The sequence below is a fragment of the Anarrhichthys ocellatus genome, unplaced genomic scaffold, assembly GCF_004355925.1.
Source record: "Anarrhichthys ocellatus isolate YVR2014 unplaced genomic scaffold, GSC_Weel_1.0 scaffold43, whole genome shotgun sequence".
Taxonomy (NCBI): domain Eukaryota; kingdom Metazoa; phylum Chordata; class Actinopteri; order Perciformes; family Anarhichadidae; genus Anarrhichthys; species Anarrhichthys ocellatus.
This window is the reverse complement of record NW_022280073.1, coordinates 3,099,482-3,125,480: the sequence shown is the minus strand read 5'-3', so window position 1 is coordinate 3,125,480 and position 25,999 is coordinate 3,099,482.

Genomic DNA, 25,999 nt, shown 5'->3' with positions numbered 1-25,999 from the left:
TGCTATCTGTTGGTCTTCACTTCCACATCAAGTTGCAGGCAGGATGGCAGCGGGAAATGTCATTTGAATGTCTCCAGGACCCACAAGACTGGCCATCTCCCATGCATCTGACATTTTGTCAACGTTCCAGCTCTTCCTCCCTCCAGCCATTGAAAAGATTGGCATTGCAATGACAAATTTGGAGGGGATTAATCGTTATGGTGAAGAATGGAAGACCATGGATGTGACAGACCTACATGCCTACATTGGGCTTCTAATACTGGCTGGTGTGTACAGGTCACGAGGAGAGGCTGCTTCAAGTCTGTGGAACACTGAGACGGGAAGACCAATATTTCGAGCCACCATGTCCCAGGAAATGTTCCGTACCATATCGGCGGTGCTCAGATTTGACAATCGTGAGACAAGACCTGCTCGGGCGTGTCACTGACAAATTGGCAGCAATCAGGAGGAGCTTGGAAAGGCCCTTGTGACTCCTTACATGCAAAAGCGACAACACCTTCCCCACACAGCAGCTTCAGCAGCATTGATAAGGGCAGTGCAGCAATCTGAGCCTGGCCCTGATCAAGAAGCCAACACAAGGGGACAGAAGAGGAGATGCAACTTCTGCCCTGCAAAGAAGGACTGCAAAACAGGGACAACCTGCTGCAAATGTGGGAAACACGTGTGCAAGTTCCACACACGTAAAGTCTACCACTGCTTTGAATGCAGAGACTAGTTCATAATAAGCATTTTATTATGTAATGTTTTGTGTTAAGTGGTAAATGTTGAATTAATATTGATAATTATAGTTTCTTATGATATAACAGTGAGGACAGCGTTTAATGGTTGCAATGATTAAACATGGTTACATTATAAATTCTAATGGTTCCAGAATGTTCATACCATTTTCAAATTCAATAAAATATATTTAAATCATTATGGCTTTTATGTTTTTATGTCTTATGTAAAACAGGACATGATAATGATAAAAACAAATGTTGTAAAACTTAAAAACTACACTCTCCCTGCTCTCTGAAACATTTATTAAGGATTAATCATACATTTATTATTGAGACATAAGCTATTTTAGACATTCTAAATAGTATAGACACTTACTATGAGGGAATTCTTAGCCTGGGTCAAAATTGACCCGAACCATACTGTGAAGGTATCAAATATAAACAGTATGTAAGGGTTAAGTTTGGTTGAAGATGTTTCTTTCTTTGTTTTAGCGCCTTTTGTCTGCCTCGCTGCCCACATAGTATTATTCCGTCAACCTGTGACTCCTTGTGCTCAGTTGGTCCCTCATGAACTCTTTAAGAGAGGAAAGAAGTAGGACGAGCAAACAATTCAAAACACTCAAGTGTTCTGCGGTTTCACTTTAGTTTCACTTTATTTTATTTGTGATGTAATTTACTGATGCATCAGGTATGTACCAGATCAGGAATGTCTAAGATACAAAACACTGCGTTGAGCCTGGAGAGCTCACAGCATAAGTAATTGAACACACCATTCACAAAACACTTTTGTATTACACCTGATGATGAACTTCAAGTCAAGCCCCTTCTGGTATCCCCCATTGAACCTCATTTTGGAAAAGATATGTATGTTTTTTAATGGCAAATGACAAATTGATTATTTGATCCCGTTTGTATTGTGCCATGAATTATGTGATGTTTGTCAATTTAAAATGTAATTTTCCAAGTCAAAAAAGTTTGTCAGAAATTTGTCATAGTATCATTTAGTTTTGTGTGAAACCTATCATTGAACTTGAACCCTCGTCTCAAACAATGCACGTCACCAGCATGGCGAATACCTTGACTGGCTAGAAAGCTAGGTAACGCACCATTCACAAAACACAAAATACATTATCTTACCTCATGTGTTTTATCCGGCGACCCGTTGTTGGTGTCACAGTCTTATGCTTTAACAGTTTCAGGACAAAATGTTACTTTCTTGACATGTGAAATTATCTTTTAAATTGACAAACATATTAAATTCATGGCACAATTCAAATGGGATGAAATAATTATTTGTCTCTCACCATTGACTAGCGTACATATATGTTTTTAAAGTAAGGTTCCATAGTTGTCAACCAGAAGGGGCGGGTCTTTGCCTCTCTATGGATTTATACACTGAAGAATAAATTAAGACTTGAGAGCAGCATCTAGCGTCAGTTTTGGACGTGTCAGGAATATTGTTGTGGACCAGACAGCTAAACAATGAGCTGAAGCTCTATCAAGCTCCATAAAGCCAAGAAGAGCTGCAGGTTCAGCTCATAATTCTCTATAGGTTTATAACAACGGGCTACCCATTTTCTCATCGTTTTCACATTGTCTTTGATACATAGCTACCATAGCTAGTATGCTCTATGCTGGCAAGTCTGTAAACAAACTAAAAATGCAAACCATCTAACTGCAAACCAGATCAGATGGGCCAGATCTGTGGGAGTGATTTTTCATCTGGTAGGAAATATGTGTAAAAATTGTTATATTGGTTAAAGCTTATCTTTCAAATGTTGCAGTATGACAGCATTTTCATGGGTGGACAACAAAAAAGCAGCTTTATTGGTCAATAGGGCAAGGTTGCCTGTCAGCAAATCTACAGATTACAATGGTCTTATTCACAGGAATTTATGCAAAATATTGCCGTCAAGGGTGTCTTAACACACCTTTAACCAGCCAGATAGAAGAAATCCGCGGAACCAGCTCGTGTTATGTTTTGTGGAAAATGACACAATTATTAATTGGATCAAAAATGATTGATAGAGGTTTTTCTTTTAATTTACACAAAGTTTTGTGTAGTGGGACAATGATATACATACACACAAATAGTAGTGCTGACCACATGCGTGAGCCCTGTATCTGTACATGATGCTGGAGCAGCAGTCCACAGTGAATTGAGAGAGGACATAAAAAACATCAAGTGAAACAAAACGCTGGGATAAATCTAGGCCGAGCCTTTCCCACAGGAGCCTACTGAGAATGATAGCATTCAACAAAGTACAGACAACACAGAACTGCACGCCACTTACAGTACTGTATTCAACTACTGCCAACTTCCTAGGCAGTGCACGCACACAGACAGAAATTACTTTTTTTCTTCAACTAAGAAACACAGGAAACACTAAACTAATTCTGTTGAAGCAGAAGAGGTACTTTTAGCAGAGCAGAATGGTTACTATGCTTGATTGAATATGCAAATCAAATATCATTATATGTTCAATATATTGCACTCATAAGGAGTGCTTAACAACAGTGTTGTACGTTAAAAAAGATGTTCAAATTTGCAGAGTACTGCCTTGTGCAGTGGAAAATCTATTTTCTGTTCGGTTTTTCCAGTAAGGGTTTTGGAAAAACAACGGCGAATTTTCATGCTGTAAGGGTGCAGCATAGGCCAAGGAGGAGCCCTTTTAACTTTGGAGCAAATCCGAATCACAGTTGGATACACAAATCATTTTTCACTTATGGAAAATTCCTTGGCGAAGGTCTGTGCTCTCTGAGAGCCCTTCTAGATTCAAATGTATTTCAAATTTAGATCTCCTCTTGTCTTCCCTGCTGAAGAGCCTAGTGATGCATCATGGCAGTGTTTCACAAACATCTCATCATTCCTCTGCTGGAACTACAACCCCACTACTGGTTTAAGAGGCATGGGGAGGTAGAGGAAATGGGAGGAGTAAAATATAGAGGGTTCAAATATTTTTTGTAAAATAACAGTTTTTCATAATTGTTTGTGAGTGTATATAATTATTTAAACATTAATTAAAAGTTTTCTGAATGTGCTCTTATGTTTTACAATACAGATTTACAACATGTAGACTGTGATATGTTTTTATAATAACTGTAGCAAGTTTTATCTAATAACAATGGTCCCAAATTATGTATAATTGCATAATTTTAAGTCATATCCAGTATCTTTTACTGACTGTAGAAATTCAGAATGAAATAATGATTGCTGATACCGGCTGATACATGTGCCAACATAGTGCTGGCTTTTTTTCCACTTTTTTTCACTGTGTACAAAGGAGAAACTGAAGAGCAGGGATTTAAGAAATTCAGAAAACTTTGTGTTGATTCTGGATGACAATGAATGTTGGTCAGTCCATGTGTCCAAGTCTCTGGAATTGGTTTATTCTTGCCAGATTGCTATGAAGATTCCTGTGGTCTTCAGAGGATGAATGATACTGATTTTGTCGTTTGACACTTGTACGTAATAAAATCCAACAGGCAGATTGTCATGCAGTACAAGAGGATGAACTATTTCTCTCTCAGACACCCTACAACATGGGTATTCAATTAAAATTAACCGAGGTCCACTTAGAGAGAATTTCCTCATACAAAGGTTCGGAACATCACAATAATGTCTAACTTGCGCTATGATTTAGTCCGATTTCAATCAGGAGAGAGAAGTGAATGATTAGTAGTTAACATTTATTATGACAGATGATGCGTTAGTGAGTTATACAGAAATTCTTTGGCGCTTGATCGACGAGGAGATTTGTGATCGAGTTGTGATTGCCCTGAGTGGCAACAATATAAATCCCCCCATGGAGTCCAGACACTGGAGGTGATGGTGGTTGATAGAGTGATGAGTTGATGAAGCTGATGAATCTGCTAAGATTGGGTGGAGATGGGGAGGTGGAGGGTTGCGTAATAGCAGCATGAACGTACTGAAGATAGAGAGACAATCATATTTAAGAGAGACAGCAGCAAGATGATAGTCGTAACGATGTCGTTGTGCTATAGGCTAGAGAGACCAGCTGAGCCTTTTAAGTCCTAGCCCTATTTTTAGGCCTCTGCTCGAAAATTGCATACCCATACTAAAAAGACTGTAATTCTGTAACTACAAGGTCTATTTTAAAAATTTTGATTTACACTTGTTCGAGTACCTGTTGCGTAATGAACATAACAGCTTTTAGGGGCTGCTATTGAAGCTGTTAGGACTTCACCATGTTGTTGGAACAAAGGGAGTTGGGAGTTGGGCCTACATGGGCCTGCATGGTCAACTGCCGTCACTGAGACTAAAAAAATCGGTGTCACCTCCAGTTCTGTGCCGTCCCGTCCAACTCGATTTGGTGAAAGGAGGTACAGAAACAATGTTGCTTTTGAAGAAAACCCTAGCTCATAGTTTTAACTTTTTTGGATCCTGAAGAAGAGAACGAATAACTTCTATGCCCTGTTCTCTTTCTGTTGAAGTCAACATCTGCGTAAGGAAGAAAAATTCCCTTAACTTACAAGGAATCCCCGCTGCCATACGGAGGATTTATCGGCACGCAGCTTGAAGCTCCGGATCCCGATTTTAATGAAGGAATTCAGAGAACCACATCGACTGCTACAAAATCATCTCAGAGAAAGAGGCTTGTGTCTGGGCCGAGATAGGTCATAGTGTGTTTATTACCTTGTTTTGTTTTAAGTTAATTGTACTGTTAATGTGTTATTGTATATTTTTACGGACCGCCGAGTGCTGTTTAGAAATGACTGTGTATTCCGTGCTGCTGTAATAGTGTTGTGTTAGATCAGTCACCACGAGTGAGGTTGGTAATTGGGACTTTATCAGTTAAAAGACCAGAACCCCGGCTGGCCGAATCTAAGTTTGCCAGCCGGGTTTCTGTGTGATAAAATAACAGTTTCCGTATTTACTGCGGCGGTGAGGTAAGTTGTTTCGAGTGTTCCCTTTTTTCTCTTCGTTGTCTTTGCCTCATTGTTTTACGAACACACACACGCACGCACACTCATACACGCATATAGGTTTTGCTACTCATCTCAGACACACCTGTAAATGCAACCTCAATCGTGGCCCCGCCGCCATTTTGTAGTCTCACGTGGCGTGGTCACGTACGAGACTACACCTGCCATTTTGGTAGTCCTAGCTATCTTCCGCCATTTTTGTAGTCGAAACTACATCCCCCATTTTGGTAGTTTTCTCACTTCTCCCCCTACACACACACACACACACACACACACTCTCTCTCTCACCACAGATTATTTGTTGATGTTAGATAGTAGGCTTGTAGTTGTATAGTAGTAGTTTGCCTTAGATATTATTTGACTTGATCAATATTATTGTTAGGATCCCTGTCTGCTCCTAGTGTGTGCTCCTCTGTTTTTTCCCCTGTCTGTTTTGTTATTGAGGGCCATGTGCTTATGTTTTGTTTTTGTGTCAGCCTACAGTTTCCACCCCCGTGTTCCGCCCACTACCACGCCCCTCTCCTTAGGCTCAGCTGTGGCTCATTCCGGTGATTGCCACCGGCTGGCTTAAATACCTCGGCGTTTCTCCGCTGTGTCGTCAGTCCGTCCGGTTACCAGTCTGGCCTCATGGCACGTAAGTCTGAACACCGATTCAGTGAAGAGCGTTACCTTTCTGTTTGTCTTCTGCTCCCCTGCCGCTCAGTGTCGATCCCTGGGAAATCACCTGTGTGAAGAGGTCGCTCCTGCGTAGTACCACAGAGTACACCGGTCGAAGCCCTCTCTGCCTATAGATTCACTGTGTCGGACCTTGAGCCTCCACACAGTCACGCCATCCTGTCCCTCCTGACCGTTTCCAGGTGAGAGTACTGTCGAGTTTCCCTCCCGACTCCGGAGGCTACCTGTCCGGCATTGGTTGAGTTTCCCTCCCGACTCCGGTGGCGAAAAGGGAGTGACTTTTATCCACTTGACTGTTTGCCTTTGTTTTGTTTGTTTATTCTTTGTCTCCTTCTGCATAATTAAAAATAAAGTCCTTGGCTGGATTAAACCTGCTGTGTGAGCGTGCGTTTGGGTCCACCTACTACACTATCCCATAACAATTATTGGAATTTAATAAACTCTGTTATATTAAAGCAGCTTTCTATGATTACTTAGTGCATGTGTATTGTGATAATATCTGGATATATGGTCTGTGCTCGTACTCAACACCTTCACTTTTCACTCTGAATGTGTACTTTGATTATTGACATTGTGAGTGAACACTAGTTATGAGACTTAATTTATAGTTTGGTTATTGGTACCTGATCTCAGGGTTGTGCCCCATTGTTATTAACATTTGTTAATAATCATATTGACAATCATTTTATTGATGTCAATAACTAGTTTTCATACTTGCTGATAACCAAACACGCTTCTGCCAGATCCCAACAGAGCTCTAAGGCCATGTCCATACTACTCCGTTTCCATTTGAAAACGCATATGTTTTGCTACGTTTACACTGAGCGTCCACACTACGCCAGCATTTTCGAGCCCCGAAAACGGAGGAGTTTGAAAACGCTCCCAAGGACGGATAAGTTTGAAAACTCCGGGTTGCGTTTTCGTGTGTACGGTCGGAAACGGAGAAGTTTAGAAACGATGACGCCCACACCCGTGTTCGCTACTTGATTGGTTCTTAGCAGTCATGACGTGTCCTTCCCTGATTCGTCACACGCCTATCACGTGACCTTTACCCGGAAGCTCACAAACAATATTGACTACCGATCAACAACCAGGTTAATTCAACATGGACAACTGATTACAGGTGTTGCTGACCTTGTTGTCTTTACTAGCAGCTGTTCAGTAAAAGTCTGCATTATTACGGAGGAAGAGGCTGTTAATGGAGTGATCAGTGACGAGGCGTTATCAGCCCTACGGAGCGGACGTCTGAAGTCACGGTTGGCAGTAAATGCTATTCAGTAGGACAGTTAAGCCACCAGCAGAGCTACGAGTGAGAACGGACAACACCGAGGAAACGAGTGAGAGACGTGTGTTGACCACTTTTATGGACCCATAATCTAGTAAACTGTTACGTGTAAGTGTTGATTTTAAAGTAAATTTGATATGTGTGAGAGAGATAAAGACCCGCAGCGCTGTAACTAAGTCTGAAAAATAAAGCTTTTAAAACTTTCCACGAACTGCCTTTTTGAGTTTATAGAGGAAGATTTTAGAGAAGATCTTAAGTATCAAACACAACCTTTCATTATTAGACTACTTTATTACTCTGTCATATTTTCTTTTAACTAAGCAACCAATCTACTTCCTGTTTACATCAACAACCACGCACATGCCCAGTGTACGTGAAGAGTCACGTGATATTTGTTTTCAGGCATGTTCGTGTGGATGGAGATCGTTTTTGTTTGAAATCTGTTTTCATTTAAAAACTGAGTAGTATGGATGTAGCCTAAGTGTTCAGTATGCTACAAAGAAAATAGGTTCAACCATTCAAAACAGCCCTACTTCGTTTGCATGCACTTTATTTTGGATTTACTGGATTCAATTCCCTCAGTGATTCCTTTTAAATTAATATATTTTTAAAAATTACTCTTGCAAGTACTTCATCATTGCACTCCATTGTCCCATCTAAAAATGGGCAGCTTAAAAAAAAGATCCAAATCATTACAGCAGAGCCAGAGATCTCATTTTTACTCCCCACATTTACCCAAAATTAAACTCAACCATGACAGTATAATGTGATATTTAAAGGACTATAGTCAACCAAAGGAAATCTTGGTCAAGTGAAATTATTCTTGAAATTCTTCCTCATTGATTGTTCAATGGGACCAAACCATATGCCAACTCTGATATGTTCAAACTCTAAGCCTATCAAAAAAGGCTAGTGATGCGTAGGTGAGGGCTTTTTAATACCTGCACCCACCCGACCTGTTATGAGCACCATTATAGAATCGCAACAGGAATGTGTATGTGTGTTAGTGCCAAGTCTCCCTCTCTCTCACACACGCCCCTCCCTGAAAATAATGGTTAAAGAAGTGCTTTTTCCACATGACAGAAACAAGCGATTATCCAACCAAAGAATATTTGGTGGAGACGACACCAGAAGGTGACAGCCCTAGATATTTGGCTGTGTGATGCGATGCTTGCCACTAGCCTCAGCAGCAGGCTATGGAGGTCTGGGAAATTCCCTTTTTTTCTAAGTCCACCCTTCCAGATTGTAGTCTTCAGCCCCATTTTGACAGTCATCAGACTTTAGACAGTTCCCATGCTGACAGGACGATGATGACTAAAACCAGTGGAGTTCCCCTTTAACCAAGTGTTCCCTCATAGTAATAATGACGACAAAGGTCTAACTCTGGGGTGTTTAGATTACAAAATTAAATTGAACACTTAACTGACTCTACTCAACTCTGAAAAAATAAATAAAAAATAGTTTCTCAGTAAACAGAATCACTACTACATCACAGATCAAAATAACGAATGCTACAATCATAGCGCACATGTTCATGTTTAATGAACAGGTTTTGAAGTTGGTCTGGGTAGATAGAGGATATAGTCTTTTGGCGCTGTCTCTAGTTTGACAGGATGATGGATTGTTGCATTGAGCCCTGGGGGTGAGCACCACAAGAGAGCAGGATAAATCAATGGAGGGGAAGGATCACAGTCACCCCAGACACTCATCTGCTTCTATATCGGGGAGACGGACCCCTTCACCTAAAGTGTTCCTTCAGTGTACTGCTATACTCCTCTCCTGGTTAGCAGTAGAGCCTCACATGTAAACCTATGAAAGGAGACACAGATATGTATTTACGCATGTTAACAGACACATAGGAAGCAGTGTAATTAAAGTGCAATTACAGTAGTGGAAGTCAGTTATCATCAGCCTCCAGCTATGAGCTCCAAACACAACATCCTGCCTGTGGTCTTATCTCCGGAGCCGTGAAGGTGGTGAGGGACATACATGTCTTTAAACACACACACACACACACACACACACACACACAGAAGCTTTTTCCTCCTGTGCTGTGTGCTGAAATATCCGGCACCGTGCGATGTAATAGGGATACTTGTCATTGCTGCGAACACAGAGTGGCAGGATGAAAGATAACTGCATATCCCGGGGGTTACTGCCAGAGGCCTGAACAGAGGAAGGAGAGGCGTGAGAAAAAAAGGGCGAAAGAGGGGAGCGGGCCTGAGAGAGGTGTGGGAAGACGAGAGCAGGGATGTTATATTTCTGCAGAACGCATGCCGAAATGCTGTGAGCATACAGGCTGCCTCTTCTAAATGCAACTGGAGGAATCTTAACCCTGACGGCCCACTGATGGTTACTGCCCACCTGTGCATTCTCCTATACACATGTTCCTTTTGATCAGTGAAGCTAGGTCTCACAGGGGTCCTGGGAGGGGGGTTCAAGGGGTTGTAGCGGTATTCTACCAGTCCTTAGGGAGGTTTTGGAGATTCACAAGTCCATAAAGGGGCTGCAAGGACAACAGGAGGTTTCTAAGAAACATTCCTAGTGTGTATGTATCTATACACACACACACACACACACACACATATATGGTCTTAAAGAAAGCAAGGGCAGTAGGTTACATAATGAGGCCTTGGTGGGTGGAAGTGGTTGAACCAGCTTCTGCCCGTTAGGGATGTTCTAATAAAGCTAATGCACCCGCAACAAGGCAGGGATCATCATTGGTCATCACCACACCTGGCATTCTATTGGTTGGGCAATTCTGAAAGGGTTGAAAGGGTAGAGGAGAAATTAGACAATTCACGAGTGCGAAGAGAAGGGCTGAAGCTTGATGGCAAAAATGATTGTGCAAGCAACAATAAATTAGATAAAGTTTGATCAGAAGCAAAGCAAGCAGAGGCTATTTGAGTGCGAAGACAGGGTTTTGAGGGAAAGCACTACAAAATCGGAATGAGCAATGCTCTCAAATTGAAATACCTCACTCTTCAATAAAGATATGGAAAATCCTCCTCCATCTGTCTTTGCAGATTTGTATGGAGTTTTTTCCCTAAGATAGCTACTATAATAATATTAGATATAAAAAAAGCCAAATGATATTTATTTGGTGAAACCATGAGCCTCACTGGTTATATTCAATTCAATTTATTTAGTATTGCCCAAAATCACAAATTTGCATCAGAGGGCTTTACAATCTGTACACATTAAACATCCTCAGCATCGGAACAGGAAAAACTCCCCCAAAAAACCCTTTAACAGGGAGAAAAAACGAAGAAACCTTAGGGAGAGCAACAGAGGAGGGATCCCTCTATCAGGATGGACAGAAGCAGTGGCGGCTGGCCCATAGAGGGCGCGGCCCCCCCCCTTGAGCCACAGAAAATAAAAGATAAAAATAATAATAAATTATACAAATTGTCAATATTTGTGTTTTGGAAATATGGAATGCACCCAGTAATATGTGTATATGTATTTATAATAAAATATCTGCGCAAAATATATGCTTTTCCTGCACGTCCTCTTCGCCTGTCTGCATGTCTCAGCAGCGCTGGGGCCATGGAGATATGGCCCACAGGAGGCGGGTCTGTGAAGCAGTTTAGCCGATTGCTGATTAAAGGTATAAACGTGTGACATACAATTTAACCAATCAGCGTCCTCAAATAGATTCAGCTTGGGGCCAAATCTGTTTTGCCCCGAGCTGCAAAACTCGTCTACACTAGTCTCTACAGGCGAGCGCCAGCGCGAGCACTTCTCCGCCAAGACCCGTTTCAGAAGAGAACTTTGGCGGAGAAACTGCAGTGAAAGAGCAATCAGACAGCAGACTAGCAGCACATGCGAAGCTTCTCTAGTAGCTGTACACCTGAAAGGTTTGGCTAGCTGGATGCAGTCATGCTAATTAGTGCTAGGCGGTATACCGGGTTTTAATTTCCCGTATGATATGAATTTTTCATATACTGTCATACCTAAACAACTTCTGTCGCTCTTCAACAAGCAGCAAAATATATTGTTCGCCGCAGAGAGCGCTGCGGTCGGAGCTAGTTGTCTTAAGTGTATTGAGAGGGAACCCTAGTCATGGTTATAACTTTATAAAAACAATTAACAACCCACAACTAACGCTATTTAACAGGGAAAAACACCATGACACAACAGTTTGTGACATAAACAATTTGTAACACTAATAATTGTACATTTATAAAATTTCACTGCCGAATTGCATGCTGGGTACAGCTCGCTAACAACAGTCTGCTAACAGCTGGGAGAGGCTCTGTCGATCCAGTAATGTTACATTGTTACATTAAAGAACAGAAAAGAGCGATGCAGGATGAACAAAGACTGAACAACAAAAGGTATTTTGGTTAGACACATATGCAACGCTGATTACTGTGTAATATGTGTGATATTTGTTATAAATGTACATTGGTACATAGAAGGTGATAAGAAGCTGTACTTGGAGGGGCTTAGGACCCAGGGGAATGTAGGTGAAGGAAACAGGAAGTGACGGAAGACACGCCACACAAACAGCTGTTCACCGCTCGCTGGCCGGTTGGCTGGCCGGTTCTTTTCGGCGTTAATTAATTAATGCTTTAACACGGAAAAAAAAATACCGTGATATACCGTGAAACCGCCAGAATCTTACAAAATACCGTGATATGCATTTTTGGTCATACCGCCCAGCCCTAATGCTAATGTAACAGACTGTCTCATGTTTATCAACAGCTTTCTGCAGGGTATTATCAGTTGACACTGACTGCACAGAAACACTGTCCCTGAGTCTATGGGTGGCCGTATGGTTACTCACACGGTCTCTCTGCAGAGCCTCCCTGGCATTTTCGCACTGTTCCGCGATAATCAGAGCCTCCTCCAGATCGGTGGCGCCCTGCTCCAGGCATTTGGATCTCAAAGCAGCATCCAAACCGGCAAGGAAGTGTCGAAACTTCTCCTCCCGCTGCGTCAGATATGTGTGCTGCAGGATCGGTGGTTGAATCAGAGTTGACAGGGGATGAGGCCCATGGAACGGCGGCCGGCATATTCTCTCTGCCACAGTGACTCTGAGCTGCAGCTGTTGCAACGCAAGGACATGGAAATTTGTTGGGTCGGTTGGAGCGAAACGCAGTGAGACCACCTCGCAGACACCTGAGGGGGTCCTCACTCTGCCACAGGAAACTGTGGACTGAATTCAACCATCTGTCAGTCATTGATGGTTTGTTGTGCAGGACTATACTCTCTCCGGCAGGGGAGAGGCACGTTCAGGTGGTGATCCCCTCATCTCTGGTGCCCGAGCTTCTTCAGCAGCTGCATGGGGGCCCAGCTGCTGCACACTTTTCCGCAGAGCGAGTTTGGGAGAAGGCCAGGCAGACCTACTATTGGCCCTTCATGTTGAGAGACATTAGACAATGGTGTGAGCAGTGCAGAGCCTGCCAAACCCACAGGGCCCCAGTTCCCAGGCAGAGGGCTCCCATGGGAGGGTCCCAGGTTAGTCGCCCTCTACTGGTTATGAAACGGGGACGTTTCTAATTGAGGGGGGGGCGTATGTAACAGACTGTCTCATGTTTATCGTTTTGTATTGGAGATGATCAGGGTTGCCGTAGAGGTAAAGCAACTCCCGCCTCTGGTCGAAGGGGGGATACAAAAATAAAGAGAGAAGCCGAGAAGCCGTGGGCTGAACGAGATGTCTGATCTCCCGACTCCGCTTATTACCGTCTTATAAGTGCCTCTCATACACGAACCTAGGACGCTCGGTCACACTAATAACTTATTTAGCTTTTTAAAACAACGGGGACAGATCCAGCATGGACAGTTACGGCAGTGAGGGACATGAAGCACCTGTCTGAGAAAGTAAGGAAACATGAGAACACCAGGGCACATATGGAGAACTCTGTCAAGCTAAAGTGAACATCTTTTCTTGTACGTAGTTGTCCTCAGTCTCATTTGCTTAACTTGGTCATGGAGGCATCAACATTTAATTGAGATGGTAAATTAACAGTGAAAACTCATCATAGCTTAATTTAACATCAGTATTCATAATTACACTTCATGTTTACTTCTCCTGATCTTTACCTCCTATAACAAGGTCCATAGGGGCATCTCAATAAATAAACATGTTATATTATATATATATATATATATATATATATATATATATATATATATATATGTGTGTGTATATTATACTGAATATATATAATATATATGATATATATATATATATATTATTATATTATACTGAATTGCCTGTGAGGGTGACATTAATCAGATGTCCTGACGTGTTTGTCAAAGTGTTATTTACTGTTTTTTTGTGTTGGAATAAATGTTAAATATGTAACTGCAAAGTAGTAATGCGTGTTTGATACCTAATTTGTTTTGCATTAAATCATACTGGGATGTTTGCTGAAATTGATTGGATGTGGCACAGCCCTACCAAGAAAATGTTCCACCAGCCGCCACTGGACAGAAGTGTGATAGATGTCATGTGTACAGAATGAACAACACAATAGAGTTACAACACATTCAATACATATGACAGAAATTATTCATATAATGAGAGTAGCAAGCAGAATAATGATGAAAAAATTACAACTACTAATACTTACATCAGCAGTGGATATAGCAGAATACTAATGATAATAAAAGCAGTAATGGTATCGGTAATAATAATATCGGATGCAGGGATTTGATAAACAGAGGGAGAAACTTTTCAGCGAGTTTAAATCATCCATTTGGGCCATTTGAAATATTTAAAATCCAACCCGGCGCGAGGTCCTGTGCAGTCGAAGACTTGGCAACTCCCATGTAACAGTACTGATTCAACTTCACAAAGGAGAGAACTTTGTTTGTCTGATGATAAAAGTCTAAGAACATAGTGATCAGGGACAGTTCCAACGGTCACATGACCGAGTCCTGGCTGTTCTAGTGATTAAAATGTCAGATTGCAGCACTGTGAAGCTCTGGTGTCTGATCTCACTTCCACCCACAATCCCTATTATTCCTCGTGCTCCATATATCCACAGTGAGGACAGCAGTTGTAAATGCTGGGCTGTAACCTGAGTCTGGGCAGCTGCACTCTGCGCTATAGTGAAGTTATGGCCTTTTAACAGATCACTGCTCCAGTCTGAGGAGGAGAGAGGGACAAAGAGTGCAATACTCTGACTTCATAGTTTTATATATAGAACATGATGACAGAGAAATATATTCTCAAACTATAATCAATATGTAATCACTATAAAAACCCGTATTCATGCATCTACTGCACATACATAATGTCTGTTTCTCACTGTGTGTACAGCATTTGTACTTTGCTAAAACTTTAACCTGACTTTAAGCAAATCACCTAACCCATCCGCACCACACATGGAACCTGTAAGCAGGGTACATTACTTATATTATTTAAACTTACACATACTCCTCTGACTGGAATTATGATTGATTGTTGTCAGGAGGAGGAGGAAGAGTACGTTTAGGCCGCCTCTCTGTCGGTGTTTCAGCTGTACAGCGCCTTTAGGCCCCGATCAGACATATTTTAAGATGGTTTAGCAGCCTGGGGCGGCTTTTTAAAATAGTTTTCAATGAGAGCTACTTTTGCGTTGCTGAGCGCCTTGTGTTTTTCTGCTCTAAGCATCTCGTGTTTTTGCGGCAGCGCCCTGAACTCTTTGAGTTGAAGGAACTCCAACTCAGAGCAGAAAAGTGCCCAATGTCAGTAGCGTTTTTGTCATTATTGTGACTTCGCTAGATACCCAGAAATGAATGACAATACCAATCATAGTTACCATGATCTGAACAGAAAACAGCGGGCCTGGAGGAAAATTAGTGCGCTTCTGGAGATTTCATGTTCTGTACATTGTTTTCATTTATTTAAACTGTATCATTACTGTATTAGCGTACAGTAGAGTACAGTTCACTGTTCACGAACATTAGCTTTTGTGTAAAGCAGACTGCAGTTTGTCATCTGACATTACCTGGACTTTTAATGGCTCACAGCAGCTTCCGTCCAGTGCCATGAATGAAGCAGTAATAGTTAATAAGTTGGCCGCGATATGATCTGTCTACAGAAAGAATATATATTCTAGTTAAAGGAGGCTAAAAGTTCCAGAGATCCTTGTTTTTGCAGGTGTCTTTATTCTCTTCAACCAGTATTTAAAGTTCAGCAGAAGAAAATACATTTTTGCACTCAGACATACAGTATGTCAAAACATCCCCGCATCAGGTTGTATTTAGCTGCACTTTATTCAAATGTAAATGTATGTTTCTGTAGTATATGATGACATTTCCAGAAAGTAATCAAACAAAAATAGCTTGAAGAAGATACAAACCTGAAAAAGGGAATATGACCGTATTTAGCAATGTTCTCAGTAAAAGTGAAGGTGGGTTTGGTCATTAGCTTCCCACATACAGGTTCATATGTCACAGCAGATTGTGTATCATGAGCTCTAGTCACTTTGGTACAGTGTTCTATACTATGGCAAGCTGACGCCCTTTGAACTAAGCAGAGAAAGGTAAAAGGGTGTCTGAAGGTATTATCATTATTACAGAGAAATAATTCTCAACAAAACTGCCGACTGTCGCCCAGGACCATTGTTGCGTTGCCAGTTGAGGTGTCTTGGTCCTATCATTTTATTTGTATCCATGTCAACACACTTTTTGGGAAGAGTCATCTGTAGGATTGTTACGAGCACTCGGTCTCTACGGTGTGTTTTTTTTCTTTTTAAATGAGACTTTAGAGTTTGCATAACTACAAGGATGTGATCTTTTTTGCACAGGGCAGTGGGGTGGGGGGTCGGGGGGTGGAATAAAGGAGAGGTGAAGGAGAGGACGAGACAGAGCGTATCAGATCACAGGGCTTCCTCCAGCAGGAGATGACCTGTCGAATAAACTCACTCATTTGAGCTAAGGCACAGGGACTCCACTCTGCCCTGATAAGAGCCTGCTGGTGTCAGTGACTGAGCCCAGCCACTGTTCATTCAGGCTGCAGACTGGAAGACCGACTTCAACAGACAAGCACCGACTTGCACCGATTGCTGTCAGGCCTCACTTACTAATATGAGGGTGCAGTGCTTAGGTGGTCACACTCTGTTTAACTCTACTCTCCTTCCTCTTTTTAATACTGCTTATTTTCTGTCTGCACAGCCACTAATGATAATGGAAGTGCAAACCATGCACGCATGTACTGTCAGTACCTCCCCTGGAAAACATTGCCTAGTTTCTTGCACTGACTGCACTTAAGCTGGCATCGAAGATGCATGCAGAGAAGACATAACAAAAAGAACCGCCTCTGGGTTGGTCTCTGCAGCTAAAGTTGGTAGAGGTTTGGAAGGAGCTGTGAAGAGTGTTAAAAGACATTGGGCCTCATGTTAGAAGCACTCGTGTGAACAGATTTGTTTTTAAGTGGCTCGGACGAGTGATTTAAGAGAACTTGCCACATTCACCAATTTTCTCTTATTTTGAATTTTCTCAAGTACAAACACAATTAACGAGTGGTCGAGACCTGTCGTACGAGTCATGTGCAATCAGTCAATTTTTTACTAATGTGTTCCACTAATGTGTAATGTGTTCACTTTGAATCAATTTTCAGTCTGAAAACCCAATATGAGTTACACCTCATAATTATGTTGACATGTTGACTATATACACTTGACACTTTAATAACATACATATGTTAGCGTTTGTTTATTCTATCGTAAATTGTCATATTTTATTTTTAAATAATGTCTTATACTTTTACACTATGTTTATTGTTATGCACCAATCACTAAGCCAAATTCCTCGTATGTCCAAACTATTGGTGGGCCGTCAGGGCCTGCAAGGCCTTCTCTGCTGGCCTAAACAGAATCACAAAGTTATAGCTATTTTATAATTTAATATTTTTTCTTAAATACACTACATGTATTATAATTTATAAAAATATTTTTCCCATTATCTTATTTTCTCATTGCACATACTGTCCTTCCTCAGTTGCTCTGCTTCCAGTGACAATCCCAAAATCTGCTGCCTCTGTCGAGCGGACATTTTCAGCCCTCAAACGCATTAAAATGTATTCAAGAAATACAACCGGGGAGGCTCGACTGTCTTCACTGGCGTCCATGAATCGAGAAGGAATTCTTACTGGAACTAAAACGCACGGATGTACTGAACAACCGTGAGATTGAACTCTTTGTAATCAAAGAAAGGAGGATGTACTTTGTCTTTAAATAGTGAACAGCAGCTTTGGTAAGTTAACTGCTTTTGTTTTTACATCTGCAGTAGCTTTAATATGCTTGTTTATATATTATTATTTGTACAACTTGTTTTCATGAAGATGGGTTTTTGTTTGGTTTAATATGTGATAGGAACTATTGTTATGTCCAATGTTGCTCTGGGGACATAATTACCTGGTGCCAGTGTTGGCAACTTGGCGACTTTCTCGCTAAATCTGGCGACTTTCCAAAACCCTCTTGGCGACTTTTTTGTCAAAAGCTACTAGCGACAAATCTAGCGACTTTTTCTGGTGTTGTTGGAGACTTTTCTGGTGTTTTGACTCTGACGTTCTGACGTTCAGCACGTACGTTCTGCACTGTCGTGAACGAGCAGCGGGTGCTGCCATGAGCCCCTCCGCCGTCCCAAAGCACACACAGGCGGGTACTCTCATAGAAGCCTCACGCAGCCTCACGCAGCAGTCCCAGCTGCAGTCAGAGAGGAGACGCACTCTGCGTATTCTCTGCAGATAGTGTATCTACAGGTGTTGGCTTCATTTTTACACGAAACAAATAATAACCGTAGCTGTATTTCAGCTGCAGGAAGGCCCAGGTATAAAATGCATGGCCCGCCACTGGTGCAAACATATTTAACATAATTAACCGATTCTGACTATCTTGTTTGACTCTGCAATTCAAATCATAGGATAGTATAATTATAAATACAATCATATAAGGATATCACCATACATTTCAATTGACTATTGATGCTATTGTTCTACAATATCAATATGAACATTTTAAATTATTTGGTCACTCCTGTTGCAGTCATCATGGCATTTCTGTGGCGAGACGTCTTTCATATGGAACCACTTCTTTCTTTAAGAAGACCCTCAGGTACGCACTCACACTTTTGTCTTTAGCAGGTCTATCAATTCTGCAGCTGACGCTGTTAAAAACTATAGACTTTCCCTCATGGATTTCTGAAAGCAGGACTTCAGCGCTATAATTGTATTATATGGGTGTTAATTATACTAATTTGCAATTCTTGTGAACACTCGCTCATTTCCTCACAGGAGGCAGTCATCATGTTTAAGCTGGTCATTTACACAATTATCTGAAGTAAGGAGCGTTTGCTGAATCTGACGTGGCTCACTGGTACGAGCTCACGAGTGAGAATGATAAAGAAAAATGCTTCTTGGGCTACATTAATCGAGGCGGCGAATGTTGTGTCCTCTGAGATAAGAACTGTAAAAAAAATTGAATGATAGACCAGAAAAAAAGAAGGGAACAGGTCGAGAAGGAGGAGAACCTGATCTGTCAGTGCGAGGAATGAGAAAATAAATTACAGAAGTACTTTATTTCATAATTGTATTAGGGCTGTACCAAATAGTTCTAAGCTTCGTCCATAACATTGACATTCAAATTCTTCACAGCTTATTGTTTAAAGTCGGTATATTTCTGCACAGTTGCAGATCAGGCTAATCAGGATAATATTATTAGATTTATTGTAATACTATTTGTAGAGTTAGATTCCAGTGGTGGCTACGTAGGATTGTTTCCGACACGTGTGATCTGAACATTTTCAGTAACTCCAGAGTGTTCTAGAGTCCAAATGTTAAAATGTATCAAAAAAAGATATCATTTCGTTTTTATCTCACAAAATATTCTGCTTCAATCCGTATTTGTTGGCATTTGGCCTTTCAAAAATAATATTTTTTGCTACATTCAAAAAATATTATTTTTTGGCTGACGGCGACACAAAATATGAAGACAGACATTTAAAGCTTCTTTCAAAAACCTCTAGTAAAGCTACAAAGTAGACAATATATTTTGATTAACAATAATTGGTGAAGATGAAACGATTGTACGCACTGTCAATCTGTCTAATCACAGTTTTTGGGTGTAGAGTGTAAAGTGTATGGCCACTATGTGTGCTAAAGAGCATGTTTCTAGGCATGGGTCCCCCATTTTGTCCCCCGACATGCAGATGTGCTGATGCGATTCACATTCCTGCTGATAGTTTCACAGAATTCCACTGATCTGCAGGTGGTAATACACCAAGACATCCAGCAATGTGGCAGGAGGAAGAAGAATGCTGGCAAGCCAACACAGATGTTAACAATGCTGCAATAAAACTGTTATGAAAGTCAGCTTGTTCCTGGTTTATATAGAGTCAGCAATGCAGCATGCTGTCTTCCTGCTAGGTTGAGCCCGGCTGCACCTTCAGTGATCCAGAGATAATGGAGGCTGGATGAGGCTGTCATTACATTATCAGATATACTGTCTGGAACTCAGACGGCGACAGAGACGGACCTCTGACGTCTCTGGCCCCTCGCTCTCCTGCAGGGCTAATGACACAGCTCCATTAACCTCTGACAGAAACAAACACAGCTCTGTGTAGGAGGATGTCATCAGCTTACAAGGAAAGCAGGCGCTGGATGAGGCTCATCAGACACGACTGTTTGCTGTCACACAAATGTACGGCCAGATTCCAGTTATTTCCCCAAGTGCTAGCCTTCCAAATGGACATGCTCTAGCTAGTATTCTGGTGGCCTTAGGGGAGGAGAGAAAACACAACACGTAACAAATGCAAATACATGTTCGTTTGTTTTGAAATGGCCTTGTTATGCTCCTTTTGTGTTTTTACCTCTTAATTTCTCTGTATTGTTAAGATTTGTTGATTCCACTTATGTGCTTGTATAATTGAGCATATTTCCTCTTTGTAATGAAAGGACTATTCCATCATGTCCCGTCCAGTCTCCCAGCTCACAGTTTGTTCAGGACTGCTGAACTGAAGAAACCTATCAAGACGGAGCTCACAGAAGCAGAGAATAGCACTAGGCCTTTTCGGAGGGACCTGCTAAAACAGTGGTTCTCAACTAGTCTGGCTGCGGGATCCACCATCACCCCAATCGAGGAACATTTTCAACTTCTCAAATGTATTAATGAAAAGATGGTGCAGTTTGAACCTGAGCTGAAAATGTCCTCTGCAGTCGTAGTATAGGGAGCTCTCTTGTGCAGAGAAATCGTTCCTGTAAGTCCCGTCCCACACATGTTTCACGTAAACGAGTAAAACTGCTTTGTTTGTTATGTCTGTAGATTCGTCCATTTGTAATGCAAAATGAACACTTGCCTAAATTCGAGCTGTGGTCTGTTGTTTGATGTCATCCGACATGTCTTCAATTCGCCTACTTATAGTGTCATTTGACAGAGGTATAGTTTTCAGTTTATTCTCTGCTGATATTAGCATTACAAGGCATTAACACCAAATACTGTTAAGGAGTGTGAATAGACGGCACTCCGCTGCATAAAAAATCCCCTTCAAAATAAAAGCACAGGATTTTATTTTATTTTTTCAGGCAAAGGCCCGCGACCCACCAGTTGAGAATCACTGTGCTAAAAGACATACAGTATGCCTTAGCTGAATTTGCCCCTCCAATGACACTTTAGGCTATAATTTATCTAAACAAAACAACATACTTAAACATTATAACATCATGCCATCAGGTCGAGCATTGTTATATGTTAATACTGGCACATTTACAGCTGTTGAACCTGATTGTCTTAACTCTGAGCGCTTTTTTGGCTGATAATCTGTTCGAACCAGTCCCATCGCATACCAAAACTAGCATTTACTGCCAGTTTAACACTCTGAAAAGTGAACAGCACGGTGTGTGTGAGGAGTGAATCAACTAACATGTTTGCAATGCGTGATTCTCAACCGACTGTGATACAGTCTGCTGCAACAGATGTGAAAAGGAAGAGACTCGTGACTCAAACAAGGTTCACATTGGCTCATCATCTTTGCCTGGCTGATTATAGAGATTCGGCTGTGAATTTATTTACATTCTACATTTCCATTTCATCAATAGGTTAGGGTTGTCATATGGCGGTTCCCAATGTCACATCGAACAAATATTACTTTTATATGATTCCACCTTGATAGTTAAAACACACAGATCCTGAAGAGGTGTTTTCCACGTTTCAACCTCCCATGCCTGACCAGAATCAACGCACTATTAAAGTGCCCCTTCAGACCGTGACGTCACACCTTTCACTGTAATTTGTCTGCGGGGAATTCATGAGGATCAAACAAGGTCAATAAAAAAATCATTGATGTTACTCTGGATTTTGAATCTGGTGAAGAAAAAAAGAACATGTTTGCTTTCCAATCTGGAACATTTTCATAGGTACACACTGATAATGTTGATTCTGACCCAACAACCTGCTAGTAAATACACCATATACTTTGTGGCTGCGCACACACAAACACACACCCACACACACACATAATATATCAGTTAGCTTTGGGGAACTTGTGAGGGATTATCAACATCAAAGTCAATAGAAATGTCAGCCTGGCTATCTTTGGAAATGCCAGCAACCCTTTGCATATCCGTACCACACATTCAATACCACACCCTGACACACACACACACACCTGCCCCTAGCAGAGGAGGTGATTAAAGCTGCTCTGGCGAGTGTGGCTTTTGATCTCCAAACATACTGGAAAGCACTTAAAGGCAAAGCCCAGCTAAGCAGCAGAAACAGATGACATCACACCCAATCAGGGTCTCCCACAACACCTCGGGGCCCCTCCCAACAGCGCTATCAACTAGCTTAACAGGATTAGGCAAATACACCCAGCTCAGGTCGGCACTTGGGCTGCATGTATTAGTAATATTTGGGCATTTTCAGGACATCTGAATGAGGTGCATGGACTATTAGGATGGGACACAGTCAGGAGTCTGAGGAGCACCTGGATGTCTGTGTAACTCTGTCAAAAATTAAACAATCATAAACCCTGAATATGTTTTTGGAATCAGTTCTTTAAAAAGCTTCCAAAGTTGTTAATACATTTGGTCACTCCTATTGACAGTAACTGAGGCTGTCGGTCAATCAACCCAGTAGCCAGAAAATAGTTTCTGCAAACCCAGGATACGTTTCTGAACCAAGAATATGTTGTTAAATATGTTTCAGCCTCATATCACGCTGGCAGAAATGCACGTTGTGAAATGATCGATTTGATTTAGGGAGCAAAACTACATGGTTAAGGTTAGCAAAAAAGATCATGGTTTGTGTTAAAATGATAACATAATGTAACAACCATATTAACATAACCAGTAGAAATAAATAACAGCCGCATACTTTCTTATGGAAAGTTGCATTATCAAATAACAACTGTAAACTTAGTGTCTACTTTTGGTTTCACACAGGACAAGCACGGCGGTCTCCTGGATGAAAGGCCTGTATTCATTTGACACATCTACCAACCTCTATGGACTTCCTCACTCATTATACTTGTTCTTATACCATGTATAATTATACTATGTACCTATAACGGTTGCTCCATGTACTACGTCCATTGTTCTGCCCATCGCTCATTGTACCCGTGGTTTGCAGAAACGTACGAAGCCAACATTTATTTCTGCCGACTGGGCTGGGTCAATCCTTCTCTACGTATGTTGGCCAAAGCAGGTCTATATCTACAGGCTGTGGAATTCAGTTTAAATATTTATGATGTCCACACTTCTAAAGATTTTGAAGACCCTTGGACCTTGAAGAAGCCTACCTCTGTCAGTTATAACAGTGAATTGAAAACAAATTAACAAATGAACACACTCATGTTTCTGTTGACTCCTTGACCTCTCCTGTAGCACCTCAAACAGTTTTTACTTGTAAATAATAAATACCATATTCTATTGTGGACTTTAAATTTAATTTAATTTTACTGGACACATTCTGAGTCCCCGGATGATGAACCTTTTGTTTCGGAGCCTGAAACTCTCACGACTCTCAAGTCTTCTCATTAGCCTACGTGTAAATATGATTAACTAATTACCAAATGAACATTTCTCATGACTTAACTTAACCGTTACAAGTTCAGTTGTGCTCACTGATGACCTTTGACCTTTTTGCTACACTTTAAAATATACCTAAGTCTGTGTTGGTGTTTGAAGTCCAGTGGGAAAAGCCCATAAAGCTTTCAGAAGGACAATAACAAAGGCGTAAATGGATCCATCAGACCTCATGGTCTCCTCCCTGTTTACTACACACTGAGGAGGAAGCTTTGTTGACCTCTCACCCTGACTCACTCATCTCCACTGGTAACAGGAGACTGCAGAACCTCCTTCAGTCTGTCCGGGAACCTGCACCACCCAGGGCTAGCAGCCACAGCACAACTCATCTCCCACGTCCCCCTGCAGCTGCGCCCCCCCGCACCTCCCTGAGCCAAAGAGGAAACAGACAGAATGGATGACTTTGTTTAAAAAACGCCTCAGGAATCACAACACATGAGGCTCCTTTGAGGAAATTTGAACTGTTTGTGTCTTAATTAAAGAATTCAAACGTTGACACCAAACAAAATGTACAAAATGACCTGATAAAAGATGATTTATAATTCATCTTATTTGTTTAAATAGTAATCGTAAATTATATCACAGTGTAATTTCATAAATGCACAACATAGTTCAACATTTCGGAACCACTTTTTTTTCATTGCTTATAAATTTATAGCAGGGGTATTAAAATTCAACGAGGTCCATTTAGAAAGAATTTCCTCATCAAAGGTCCGGAACATCACAATAATGTTTAACTTGTTCTATGATTTACTCCCATATATATTGAATTAGCCAACAGTTGCATTAACGTCTGTATGTAGTCAACAACTGACTGTCAAATCAAATAAAGAACGTTCAATTAAATAATATGTCAACAATATTTATTGTCATTTTTCAAATTGAACTGGATGAATTATAAATAATACATGGGTTCAGGGTGAAGTGATGAGAGCTATGATATTATATTTTTCTCATCTTCTAAATTTGTATACAGGGACTTTGTCTGTGGTTATTAAACCACTTGTTTCAGCTCCATTCCTCTCTGTTCATAATTGTTGGTCATTATTAATGTGTCTTAGATTTTCTGTGGCTTCATTTCGGATGTGAGTGGGTATGTTTGCTCAAAAGATTTGTACTTTGTTTCGTAGCTTCACATTGTTGCTTTTAATAATTGTCACGTCTCTGAACACTGGAAAATGTCCTGCTTACCCAGTGGGTGTTTCCAAAGTAACCAACAAGCATTTTTGCGGTATTATTGTGCACTGTGTGCAGCTCGTCTACTCATGAATCAGGAATAATGTTTAGAGCTGTAGAGCTTTAACAGGCTGGAAAGATCCTCTGACTCTCAAGGCAGAAAAAAATATCAAATGAGCCGGCTCGTTTTACATCTGTATAATGAGAGGAAATAGTGCTGGCACACTTTGATTCGGACTTCCTCCTCTTTATAAATGGTCTAATCTAGATATATGGGTAATTGGCTGGTTGAGTGAGTGCTGTGGTATTGTGCCTATGTCTCAGGTTTCAGCAGAAGATGGATATCGTTGGAGCCTGAGCTCCAAACAAACACAACACTCATCCATTCACGACGAGTCCGGCAACACCAAAGACCGGATAGGACACCAATACAGGATGCTCATATACACCAATACAAGGGAACACAAACATTTTAGAGGCATTGTCAAATTATAACTTCCTATACTCTCTTTCTCTATATTTCCAGATATAGTTTATTTAAATGGGAAAAATAGCCTCTAAACCAGAGGTCTTCAACAGGGGGCCCGCGGAGGTACTGCAGGGGGTCTGCGAAATTTTTGGTTGATTAGACAATTAAAAAAAAAAATTTCATTATATTAAATGTGTTTTTCTCCAAACATGAATCTGTCATTATTTTAATAGTTCAGTATTGTATGCAAGATAACAGGTATGTTTATGCATGGCAGTGGCACTAATAGGCCATCACTCATTTTTCGTTACCACATTTATGTTTAAAATGAAAACATCAGTTTCAATAGCTTGTATGCATGATTATCATGCAATTGATAGACAATGTTGATATTGGCCCAATGCCAATATTGGCCCAATGCCAATATCAACATTGTCTGTCAATTGCTTACGGGTTTAAGAAAACCCTTAAGTTTTCTTAAGGGTTTAGAGCAGGGGTCTTCAACGTTTTTCAGGCCAAGGACCCCCAAACTGATAGAGAGATGGAGCAGGGACCCCGACTATATATATTGTATACAATTGTGTTTTATATTAAACTGGGCCTAGTGCCATGTATAAACATACCTCTTTATTGTGCATTCAATACTAAGCTATTCAAATAATACACAGGTTCATATATTCATGTTTTTATTTTAAACATGTGCAAGGTAC